We start from the raw sequence: 13,994 nt of genomic DNA on the forward strand, positions 1-13,994 counted from the left end.
GAAATTGCCTACACCCATCAAACATATGACCATTGCCCAAAGCCTTGTTTATTATGGTTTAACATTTAAACACTAGGATAGTGAATGTTTGACTTGATTGGTTGGTTTTTATAAACTGGAATCTAAACAGTTGTGGTCATTGACGCCATACAGGAGGTAGTTTGCAGACAAAGTTTATTTTTTTCAATGAGTGTATTTTCTTCTTCTTCTTCTTCTTCTTCTTCTTCTTCTTCTTCTTTGTCTGCATCTTTTCCCACTTCTATGTGGGGTCGATGTTTCTGGCCAGCGTTCTCCATCTACCTCTGTCCCACACTTCATCTGAGTGTTTAAAGTTTACTAATGTTTTCTCTAGAGTGAGACAGATAACCGCTTGTTTCTAAATAAAGAACTTCTTATTTTACATAAACATTTGAAAATGCAATGACCACGAAAACATTTTCCAATCCATCCGTAAATATTTTCTCTGGAAAGGAAAATTACCTTTATATAAAACATAATGTGTTTCTTTAACACAGTCCAAAGTATCCAGAAGTATCATTTATGTGTATATTCAGTATACAGTACATTACACGTATGAGTATCATTATACTGAACACATTTAATTCTATCACAGTGCCATTATTTTGTGAACAGTATAGTTGAACATTTTACAAGGTATTCCTTACATTCTAAGGACGTGTTATGAGTGTAGTATATATTTTCTTTCATTGCTGTTTACGATGAAGATTAGTATTCATCAAGTGTATTATGCGTTATCATTGTGCCTAATTACATTCGGTATTTGAATGTATTGATGTGTTGAGCTCTTGGATTATGAAGATTATTATTATTATTATTATTATTATTATTATTATTATTATTATTATTTACCATTATTATTATTATTATTATTATTATTATTATTATTATTATTATTAATATGATGATGATGATTATTATTATTATTATTATTATTATTATTGTTATTATTATTATTATTATTATTATTATTATTATTATTATAGTTTTATTGCTTTTGTTATTTTGATATTACTTTAAACTATAAAAGTGTAGCAACATCCAAGGTCAACGATATCGAAAATGACCACGCCTTGCTTTAACCGGTAAATTGCATGCTATGCATCCTTTATGTATCAGGCAAACAAATACCTTTTAGAAAATTAATTTCCTTTTAAAATTTCCATTAATTTCGTTCCGTAGTTATTTTTAATAGGCCATTGTGTTTTCAGTACATCGAGTGGAGTAATTAATCGTTCTATTTAGTCAACAGCTGACAAATTTACGGTATCAGAAAACAAGCTTAGACGTCTCTTGTCACCATTGAAGACAAGGCAAGAATGTCGAAAGAACACCAACAGGCTGTTTAATGGCTCAAGAACAACAGGCTTACACGACAGTATTTGGGAAGACATTCTTTGCAACCCGAATTAAGATCAATTTGAAGTCTGGAATTTTGGTTTTAAACAGAATACTACCGATCTTTAGAATTTTGTATCGGGTGTGGGAAGTTACTTCCAGTAAGACACGCACTTTACCACAGGAGGTACATAATCTCTCATCCCGCTGTCCTTAATTATCTTGGACCTGAGCGATCCAAGACCGGTGCAATTAAACCTACAAATAAGCAAAGGCCTTATAAATAACAAGCATTATCGTTAAAGCTAAAACTGAATACTAAGGATTACTGGTGAGATTTTTTTTATCAGTCCTTTTAAACTTATTCCCTATCTAGAATGTCTGTAGCTCACCTATATAACATTTTTAAAATGCCATTACCTTTTACAGATTTAATTACGAGAGAAAGTTGACGTCAGATCGTTTGGTTTTATTTAGCTGGCATTCTCAACAAAACCTAATAATTCATTGGAATTTTTTGTCATATAATATTTCTTAGGAAGTCAGTTCGCATCGATAGTTGACCTGCATGCAATATAAAACAAGTAATGTTGAATTTGTAATGTTTAAATTTTCTCAGTCAAGTTTTAAACTAATTAACGTTTATATCAAGAATTTTCAGAGAAAGGTTTTAAGTAATTTCATGAGATACATTTTCATAAGATATACTAATCTAAGATACATCATTCAACTATTAAAAGCAGAATACACATCACAGCTACTTTGGATCTTCCTTCGGATTCAATCCACCTTAGCCAGATATACTTTCGGGGATAGTTTCTTGTAAACTACCAAAATTGATTGATATGTTGTTATCTAATGGGAGATGCTGTGTAATAAATATGTTAAATCTTTTTAGATAAAATATGAACGCAGTGTTTTTAAGTTACCGTCTAGGAACTTCGACATTATAGGTATATGTAGAGCAAGTTTTATCTTAAAAACGCATTCCAGCTGCAGTAAAAATCATCTTATATTCGCTTGTTTGTGCGTGTATGTGTGTGTGTGTGTGTATGTATGTGTGTGTGTGTTTTAGGTTATTACGCAGCTCGATTCTTTACATTTTAATTACTAGCTTTCTGTCAAACTGGCTGCGAGCTTCTACTTTTGTAGGACTTTGTGCATTTAGGTAAATTAGTAATACTCGAAAAAATCGCAGAGCATCCTTTTGTGGAGAATTAAGCTTCATTTGCATGCACCAAGATACTCCCAAATATATTACGAAAAATCCCAAGGGTATCGTTCTTAAAGAGTTCATCATTTTGTTTAATTATGGTTGGTCGCTTAGAGTGTCAACATTTTCAATTTCTTCGGATCGACTTGTTGCACCAAATGACTTAAGTAATCATTCAGGTAACTGGAAATCCCTAAGTGCCGTAGTTAGAGGAGTCGAATTCTGTCAGTTTATGGCCATTAGTGCAATTAAACCCACTTCTTAATTTTCTTTTTGAGACATTTTTCTATAGTTCTTTGAAATTTTTGAAGAGGCTAGACCATTTTTAAACGAATATTTAAATGTTGTTTTTATGAAAAGACAAGGTTTGAAGATGGATATAAAACAAGTTCGAATGATATATAAAGTTTGTATTATAGACGTAGCCTACAGTAGTAAATTTATAGATGTCTCTTGTGCGATGAAACTGCTTTTATAAGGACATGTTCACTTTTATGATTTTAAATTAAATATTCTTTATTCATAATAAACGATATCCTCGTCAAAGGTCTTCGATGTCAGGATGTCAGAAAACTCCAAATCAATCAATCAATGAATTAGTGATAACAAACTGGAACAAAAGACGCCTGTCGTTTCAAGTTACTACGGTTTGATATACTTAGGGTATCACTTGTCTTTATCAATGAATGACATGAGCATGATGTTCGAAAAACCCTTAGGCTTAGTTTAACCCAGTGTGACTAAGGTTATCATAAAGGAATATAAAAACAATATTATTTTGGGTTGTGGTAGCCTATTGGGAACGTCCCTGCCTGGCAATGTGTTAGAGAAGAGTTCGTACACCACTCACCCTCGATAGTTTGTAGTAGTGTCAGCAACCTCCATTTTGAGCTAGGGATGAAAGTTATGATGGTGTTTCATTTATAATTCGTAGTAATGCTTTTAAGGCTTGCTTTGGCATATTGGTAACATCACTGCTTGGTGAATGCCAGACAGGGGTTCGAGTCCCGTTCAAACTAGTTAGTTCATTTAGTGTCTTCAACCTCACCATCGGTGTGAGTTGAGGAATGAGAGTTTTGGGGAACCTATAGATTTACCTGCTGAGCCATCAGCAACCATTGCCTGGCCCTCCTTGGTTCTAGCTTGGGTGGAGAGGGGGCTTGGGAGCTGATCGTATGTACAGTATATATGGTCAGTCTCTAGGGCATTGTCCTATTTGCTAGGGCAATGTCACTGTCCCTTTCCTCTGCTATTCATAAGCGGCCTTTATAAAACCTTTAAATTGCTGGGATGTTCTCGCAATAGCATAATCTGTCTTTATAAGAGCGCTGTAATGGTATTTTGGCAGCTTTATAAAATTACAATGATATAATAGTGTATTGATATTTTATGGAAAGGGTCTCTCGCAGGCTTTACAAGTTTTTCAGTTAATGAACTAATTGATTTAAAAGATTCTAGTGTCGGTTTATATTATTAGAATTGTATGAAAGCTCAAACTCCTGTGAAATATACAAGAATATTCCAAAAGTGGGAGACTAATCTCAGTCGACTTCCCATTAGATACAGTCTTTTATTATTATTATTATTATTATTATTATTATTATTATTATTATTATTATTATTATTATTATTATTATTATTTGCTAAGCTACAACCCTAGTTGGAAAAGCTGGTCGCTAGAAGCCCAGGGGCTCCAACAGGGAAAATAGTCTAATGAGGAAAGCAAACAAGGAAAAATTAAATACTTTAAGAACAGTAACAACATTAAAATAAATATATCCAATATAAACTATAAAAACATTAGCAAAACAGAGGAAGAGAAGAGAGTTTGTAATGACAGTAAGACACCAGTCATGCTGTAACGATTATATGTTTTCCCTGATGTGTATGATTGAATGATGGATACCTAATACGTCATCTCTGGGATCGATTCTTCTCAAGAGTGTAGTGATGTTTTTGAGTTTATATGAAAGATAATCATCCTCATTTTGTTCATAATATATTTTTGATTTATTATTTTCCTAAAATTAAATTTTGAAATAATTTGCTTTACATCTCTCGAATTACCTCTTGAAGTAAGATGCTATGTTTTCAATTATTCATACATTCTTTCCATGGTTCTCATTAGACAGCATATTCTAAGATTGATGAAATACGTGCAAGTCAGATGAAAGAAAAAGTAAACAATTCTTTATTTTGCTATTTTTTTTTCTTTATTGTCATTTAGAATGACTGATATAGTTTTAAAATAGATTTCTGATATAGTTTTAAAATAGATTTATACTTAGGGTAGGAGGGAGAGGCTTGATACACTGCAGTGTCAGTATGAAGGTTTTAGATATACTATCCATTATAATTTATAAAATAAGTAATATCTCATTTTTTCAGAGTAGTAAATGGACGACTGTTATCTCTCAGCTTCACTATTTGATTTTTATTATAAATTTTTTGGGTTTATTAACAATGGCAAAATCAAAACCTCCCAAAGCATCGTTTAAATGTTTAAAAGCCACTCATGAATGGCAGAGGCAAGGGACAGTGAAAATGCCCTAGCTAGCAGGATAATAACTTAGAGAATGACCATATATACATTTGATCAGCACCCAAGGGTCCGTCCCACCCAAGCTAGGACCAACGAGTGCCAGGAAATGGTTGCTGATAACTAAGCAGGTAGATTTATAGGGCCCCCCAAACCCGTCCCTCCCCCATTCGTAGCTCACAAGAATGATGAGGTTGCAGACATTGCAAGAAACAATCGAGTTTGAGCGAGACTAAAACCCCAGTCTTGCAGATTACCAGGCAGGGACGTTTCCAATAGGCCACTACGTCCTCATTTCATTACCTTCTATTCAAATTGTAATTTCTCATATACTCTAGTAAAACATTATTAAGGAATATATGGTGTGAAAAAACGAATCTTAGATTATAGTTTCTCCTCAATTGCAATAGAATAGTAAGGTTTCTTTTTAAGACATGGTTTCTGATGAGTTTGTAAGTGAACGCAGTGATTTTTTTTTTTTTTTATATTTCAGTTACTTTTTCTCTTGTTCTCTCCAGACTACATAGACTTTAGAGACATCTCTCTCTCTCTCTCTCTCTCTCTCTCTCTCTCTCTCTCTCTCTCTCTCTCTCTCTCTCGTTAGGGAGGTATTGCCATTTTTTGAAATATTATTCTGTCTTTCTGTCCTTCATAGACTAGACATCATAGGACATTTATGACGTTCTATGTAGGTTAATTGATGGAGCACAAAATCCATATTACCCAACAACGCGAAAATGTACAATTATTATTATTATTATTATTATTATTATTATTATTATTATTATTATTATTATTATTATTATTATTATTATTATCATCATCTTTAGCATATTCATCCTGAAATACTATTGAACACTGCACAAGAAAAATTTGCTTCATCAATTTAAAAAAAAAAAAAAATATTGAAATTCTACGCTAGGTCTGCTATGAATCTGCGAGAAGTCATAACTCTTTTTGTTAAAGACATTAGAGAAATACAACCATCGTCTTTTCTCGCGTCAGCCCCTTTTAAGTAAGAGAAGCCCTTTCTTTTAAAACTTTTATTTACTAAAGTGACCCCAGCCACGCCCACCCTTACTTTAAGTCGCTGGATGCCGACTCCGATAACCTAAGGTTTCGGCTGCCAGACGGCTTTACGATCATTTATGGCGTCTTTAACAAAAATGCGATTTCATTTATTCCGAATTTGAATGCAGAATCCATTTTCTCAACCGAATATAGTCGGGGCTAAAGGCCATCGGATCCGAATAAAGACTTCAGAACAGGTTTCGTCCAAGACCTTAAAGTCATAAGATGTGGAACCTAACCATTTTTACACCTCCCTGAAACTTACAGTAGTAAACAACTTGTTTATTTAGACACCAAACGTGTTTGCAGTTTGTTATGTGCTCGCATATAGGATAAATACATAGTCTTATTGTCCAAGAGCATGTTAGGAACTGAGAAGCAAACGAAATTGCTTTAGCAAGGATCCAGTTACCAGTAATTAATTGCCTGACTCTGGGTCCCTCTCATCATAGAAGTAATATAAGCTCGAAATTTATCCGTGTTTGATATATAGCTTACCCTTAATTACAACAGTTTTGCAATTAAAAAACAATTAAATTAGGAACGAAATTTTGCAAATACTGTTAAAAAAATTATTTTAGTTTTATAGAAATGTAGTTCAAAATACTCACGTTATAGGGAGTTATTTTTCCATGACATTCATCTTTATTGTGAAAGCCTCTCTCTCTCTCTCTCTCTCTCTCTCTCTCTCTCTCTCTCTCTCTCTCTCTCTCTCTCTCTCTCTCTCTCTCTCATATATATATATATATATATATATATATGATATATTATACATACTGTATATGTATGTATGCATGCATGTATTTTTGTATGTAGGAAGACAAATCGCTGGAACGGGCGATGCATCAAGGTGACAGCAGTCCTGGAGGAAAAAGGAAACCAAGAATTGACCAAACGCTTTCGTGTTATTATTACACCTCCTCTAGGTCTTATGTATATATACATACATACAAACTTATACTTATATATCTATATATATATGTATATATATACTGTACATATACATATATATATGTATATATATATGTATATATATATATATATGTATATATATATGTATGTATATATATATTCTGTATATATACATATTGTATATGTATTTGTATATGTGTGAGAGACTTCTATTTAAGATTTCATCCTTAGACGAGGTCTTGAAAAGAAAAGGGCCATGATTCACATTTAGTCTTATCTTTGTACGTTATAGCGTATAACATCGGAGCATCTCGAGTTCCTGTGAATTGTATACGCATATATATATATATATATATATATATATATATATATATATATATATATATATATATATATATACATATCCATCCATCCATATACCAAGGCACTTCCCCCAATTTTGGGGGGTAGCCGACATCAACAAAGAAACAAAACAAAAAGGGGACTACTCTCTACGTTCCTCCAGCCTAACCAGGGACTCAGCCGAGTTCAGCTGGTACTGATATATATATATATATATATATATATATATATATATATATATATATGTAGATATATAGATATATATATATGTAGATATATAGATATATATATATATATATATATATATATATATATACACATAAATGTGTGTATGTATAGCCTATCCATACAGTAGATGCATATTGTGTGTATTATATATACACATACTTATATCAATATCGTGTGTCTTAATGAGGAAATTATAATTTTTTTGTTTTCCCCTACCGCTAATTACACACATGGCTGATATATATATCGCTCATTCATTTCAACACTGACATAACTCAAAAAATGCTACTTTTCAGGAGAACAAAATAAACTTTTAATTATGTAGTACAGTCCCCCATGGAACTTTAAAACGAGGTATTTAGCAATGAATTTTTATTTCATGATTAAATGTAGTACATGACATCTCGTATTAAAAAATACATTTATTATAAACATGCTTTGTGCCTATTTGAAAAATAAATTTGGAATTATGACGTTATTGCAGGAAATATACGCATTTTCCACTGTTGTAACTTAAGTTATGACTATACAAAAGGAGAAATAAATAAAGGACATAAACAACTGTTATTACACAAGTAACAGTTCACATAATGATGAACTGTGTGAATAAAATAAAGTAAATAAAGTTGTTGTACCCCTGTATTTGAGGCGTTCCCAAACTGTGTGAATAATATAAAGTAAATAACAAAGCAGTAGTACCCCTGTATTTGAGGCGTTCCTTTTTCTAACCAAATGATCAAAATAAAAAGATTAATCCATATTCTCTTGAAGATTATCGGAAAATCACAGAATCTCATAAAACCTCTTATAAAGATTAGGAGTGAGGCTTCTCTTGCACAAATCAAGAAGATCTTTCTTCTTGGATGTTATACCTGGTTTGTGACCAAAGCATGGTGGAATTGTGAAGGTTCCTTTTGACATTTTTTTTCTTGGGAACAGTTGCTTCCTTGAAATTTTCATTATAAGAATGTTTGTAGAATACTGAATTTGGAGATTCTCTAGTAACTTTCAATATTTTCACTTCAGAAATTTTCAGCTCCTTCATGTTCATCATTGGACCAATTTCGTTAGCCAAAACTTTAATGTTCAAAAAGAATTCATAATCAGATTCTTTCACCTTAAAAGGCTCCCCTTTTTTTCTTGCCATTCGAATAGCGGTTATGAATGTTTCTGGAACATAGATTGGTCCACTCTTAAGGAGTCGCTTGACTTGCCTTTCAATCAATGAGTGAGCTGAATCGCCCTTATTCTGGGAATGTCCTTTAATGAGAAACTTGTGAGTAATGGAATCAAGGTCCAGATTATTTACTGCATATAAGCTAACATAAACTTGTTTTTCTGCTGACCACCACAATTGTCTGAATAAAAAATAATATCCTTCTTACCAGTTTCACAAACTTTATGGATATAGTCAAGAACACAAGAACCAAGTTCATTTACTCCACGATGCCCATTGGATTCATCCCTAACATAGCACTCACAATTGTTAGATTTCAAGTCATAAAATGTAAAATTCAAAACATTTAACTTGGATTTGTAGTAAAACAGGGATACATCTCCTTTGGGCAGTTGGAATACAGCTTGCAAATCATAAACAGCTATAGCAGCATTTGATGATACTTTATTACTAGCTTTTTCAGATCTTGACAATTTTTGTTTCAACTTGGTGCTGATCATACTTCTCTTGCAGACTATTTTTTTTAAGTTTTACTTGCATTTTCAAAGGTTGCACATGTCACATTGATCTTTTTTTCGGTGTGAAAAAAGAAATATTGTAATCTTCAGTGAACACCTTGTAGAACGTAGAGTAGTTCCCAAACTACTTTTGCATTTTGAAACAATCTCTATGGATATCAGCAACAGTCTTGCTTCCGTCAATGAAAACTCTCGATGTATTAGCCCTGAGGTAATGCCTCTCAATTTTTGGAATGGAATCAATATGAGCCTTCTTTCCGTCCTTGATACCTTCATCAACGGTGTGGTGATTACTGTGTTTACCTCTCAGATCATTTTCAATCAAATTTCCACAAACTTTATTCTTCTTTTCCAAGATTGTGCGGATAGGGCGGTCCTTGATATCTAATGTGTTTATAAAAAACAATTTACATACCCTAACTCTTCCTTCATTCAATTTGAAATAAAAAGCACTGTTAGGTTTTCTTTGTTGCCTTGTACCCCCAACACGAATATATCTGTACTTTGGTACAATTTGATCAATTGCATTAGCAATAAACTGTCTTTGTTTGTCAATATCACCCAATTCCCAGTAGGATGTAAATATGGACATTCTTTGTTTTTCAGTAAATTTCATTGAGTACCTCAACCTACATTTTCCCCGCAAGGTGGCTTTACTTTTGTTTCTTCCCGTTCTTTCCTCTCTTTGGTATGCATTACATACCGTTTTCCTTCATTTCGTAGTTTTTTCTGGAGACTTCGCCCCCAATTTTGAGGTCGTTTCTTCCTTTTCGAACCTCTTTTAGCTGGGCTTTCTAATTCTTTGGTGACCTTATTTCCAAGTGTAGCAGCGTCACCATTTCCACGTCTAGCAGCGTCACTATTTCCAAGTGTAGCAGCGTCACTATTTCCACGTCTAGCAGCATCACTATTTCCAAGTGTAACAGCGTCACTATTTCCAAGTGTAGCAGCGTCAAAATTTTGATTCAGAGAAGAGTCATCGTCATTACTATCAACTCCTTCTGAATCTTCGTCATAATTTGGTTCATAGTTCTTATCTGCAACTGAATCATCAGAGTCTAGCACATCTGGTGATGCTGCACGAGTTGATGATGAACTGCTCTTTGACGAGGATGATGAGGAACTGCTGCTTGATGAAGAGGTACTGCTTGTTGTAGAACTATGCCTTGATAATGAACTTTCACCTGAATTTCTGCACTGCATTGTCGGCATCTCTACACTCTTGGTGTTCTGGGAAGAACTTGGTGGTTTCTCGTGTTGATTTGCTAGGACTTCGACATTCTTTCCTGCAACAATGTAAGCAACATAATTACTATGTAAAATGTATTCTCTACAGTAATGATGTCAGTTATAATTATTATACTTGCATTACGTGATAGTATCTTTTCATCACAGTAGAGATTTTCGCAGATCTAATAATTTTAGCATATTGACAGAGCAAGATTACCTTACATACTCAGAGTTGAAGTACCACTCGAGGGCTCACAAGAACAATAAGGTACTCGTTTGAGAATAGCTTGCTTTGCAAGTTTATTCATAACCTTTCGAAAAAAAAAAGTATGTTCCGATATCCCATTATCCGTCAGTATACCAGTCCATATACGCAAAATTTCTTAGTTCGTCAATCCATCAACTTCTCTTCCTTCTGCTTTTTTCTTTGTCTTTTTTTTGCAATCTCTAGAGACCCATTCTCTTATTCTTAATATCCATCTATTATCTATCATTTTTATTATATGTCTTGCCCATGTCCATTTGTTTTTCTTACATGTTAGAATATCCTCGAAATTAGTTTTTACTTTCGTATCCATGTTGCTTTTCTCTGTCTTAAAGCTATTCCCATCATTATTCTCTTTGAGTTGAAACCAGATTCCAATATGGAAGCACTAATAAACTCAAGGAATGGGAAGCAGTAGCAGATAAACAGCAAATCTGAAAAGAGCATTTATCATAGGAAAACAACTTTCATTACGACGTGGTTTCCAAGGGATCACCAATAATAAACGGAGTAATACCAGCTTTTGTTGTATTGCTTTTTTTCTTTGACTTTAAGTTTTTCATTTTCTCCTTTTCTCTTTTCATATTTAGTGACCAGTCTTCTTTACCATGTTAGCTTTACCTTTCTTTTAAAAATAAGTTTATCGAACAGAATCGGAGAGCCTCAGTGATAACGATAAGGATATCAAAAGTATGAGAAAGGCTAGTCATAATAATAACAACATTCTGATTCGCAGGGTTTGTTAAAGATGGAAATTATACAAGCCACTCACTGCCATCTGAAACGATGTTTCTCTTCCTAATATGGAGAGTGAGAGATGAGAGATACTGTCTCTCTCTTTCCTTCAATTAATTATACAGATTAACATTCTCTTCACATTTGCTCTACAGATTAATTGTCTCTTACACACTCGCACGCATACGATCCCAGCGCACGAGGGATGGCAGTGATTGATTCCTTACCGTCCTCTTTCAATACACTAGATATATTTCCCGTCGACACATGTCCATTATTGTATATAATGAACCTCTTTACTTACTCCTTTGTTCCCTTCGTCTTTGTTTGCTATTAGCATTTGGGTCAGTGTAAACAAACTATTAGTCAACCTCAGATTAGACTTCAGCCGCTCAATAGTTTCTAATTTACGAAGCGTTTAGCTGAAGTGGGATGCTGTTCTGAGTTGGCCTTCCTAAACAAACAGAAAAAGCATAGACGTTCTGCTGGTTGTCTTACTTTGTATGCTTTTTTTATATCTTTTTATTTATTCCTCATTATATATTACCTTATTCTCTGTCCGGGAATGTGCCGAACATTGGCGCATGGTAATCATCCTTCTGCTTGAATGCTTTAGTATTATGCATAGTCGACAAAAAAAAACTTAACTTCCAAGATGAGGAGGGTCCGTGCCATGCTTGTCTTCCCTATCGCTGACAAGCGGGCAACGAGCAGCCTCAGACGGACTGCCATGTCGTCCATTAAAAGTCAGATCGGTTATCGCTACAATTGGTGAAGTTTATTTATGACCTTTCTACAATACTCGGACATCATTTTTCAATAACTCGATATCAATCGAGTACTTGCAGTTTCATTTATGCATAGCATTTCATTGTTTGTGCGATAATGTGTAGAATTATTTCGTGGTTGTACATTATGTGTTTTGCTTTGTATCATGTTCTGATATATATATATATATATATATATATATATATATATATATATATATATATATATATATATATATATATATATATATATATATAGATAGATAGATAGATAGATAGATAGATAAGGCTACGTATATGTTATGTTTAAAGTGGATTGATATATTTTTTATACTAAGATAAGATAGAAACAAAGGTTTAGGGTTTCCTTCTGACTAGTAAAACACAGACAACAAACAGTTAACTGTCCAGATTAAAATGAATAATTTAAGTGACTAAAGAATTTTGTTAGGAGTATTTTGTTTCAATCTACAGAAAATTTAGGACTAGGTATAAGAATAACACCTGGATGCTCAGACAAGATATATGATTTTTTCCTTTTGATAGAATTATTCTTCAAAAACAAATCTTCCACTTTGTGAAGCACTCTCGACCTTATTTTCAAATAATATGTGGTTCATTGTCTTGAAGAAAAGCTCTATGGTACCAGTAATTAAATTATTGCCATATCACCATATCATTGATTTGTGTTGCCCAAATACTTTTCAGTTTCTATTCTATTGTTGAAAGAATTTACAGCGATCTTTCATATTCTGCAAATTTCTCTTCATCGATATATGACAAAACCAGCTTCTCGTCCTTCCTACAATAGGTTGGACATGATTAAACTCATATAGTTTGCCATGCAACATTCCCATCTACAATCATACGGTAAATGATTTTGCGCTCTTTGACAAATGTTGTAAATTATGACATTAAGTGTGTAAATTATATTATGCTCAAGATCTTGATACACTGCAGCCTCTCCTCTGTATATTACCATTCGTGCCGTATGACGATTGAAAAAAAAAAAAACATTAATCACTAAAGGAAATTAATATATTACCATTCGTGCCGTTTGACGATTTAAAAAAAAAAAAAAAAGGGAAATTTAATATGAAGTTTCTTTTTTCTATATCTCTGGACCTCAGGCCAGCGACATCTCTCTCTCTCTCTCTCTCTCTCTCTCTCTCTCTCTCTCTCTCTCTCCCCCCCCTAATTAAGTACCAGAACAAAAATACACTGTAGTCATCTGTTAACAGATTTGTGTGCATACTACATTATTGGCTACCATTTGTAGCTAAATAATATCTTAAGAAAATATCCAAAACCAAAGGTTTACTGGTAAAACCTGTAGCGTGTTTTGTGAAGATGAATTAAAGATTTACAAAATAAAGATTTGTAAATACTTGTTTTCGTTTACGCCAGCGAACTGTTCGTTAGCATCTACCTATTATTGATGAGCGAGTAGGAAAGTAAAACCCAGTTTCCAACATATATTAATTGGCGCAAATATTCCTATAAAACTTTGAGGAAGTCAAAATGTATCATATATTTTCTCTTAGATCTCACAGGTCATTATTAATGTTAAAACTATACATTTAAATTGCTTATCGGTCATTTCATGTATGGCAAATGTAAACTTTTTATGTTCAACCTGTA

At 33.3% G+C, this 13,994-nt stretch overlaps 1 pseudogene; it reads right to left on the minus strand.

Moving 5' to 3' along the window:
• Positions 1–9,556: 9,556 nt before the first annotated feature.
• On the minus strand, positions 9,557–12,172 carry LOC137631400 (vitellogenin-2-like; annotated as a pseudogene).
• Between the last annotated feature and the right edge of the window lie 1,822 nt (positions 12,173–13,994).

This window comes from Palaemon carinicauda, chromosome 39 (genome assembly GCF_036898095.1).
Source record: "Palaemon carinicauda isolate YSFRI2023 chromosome 39, ASM3689809v2, whole genome shotgun sequence".
NCBI classification, from domain to species: domain Eukaryota; kingdom Metazoa; phylum Arthropoda; class Malacostraca; order Decapoda; family Palaemonidae; genus Palaemon; species Palaemon carinicauda.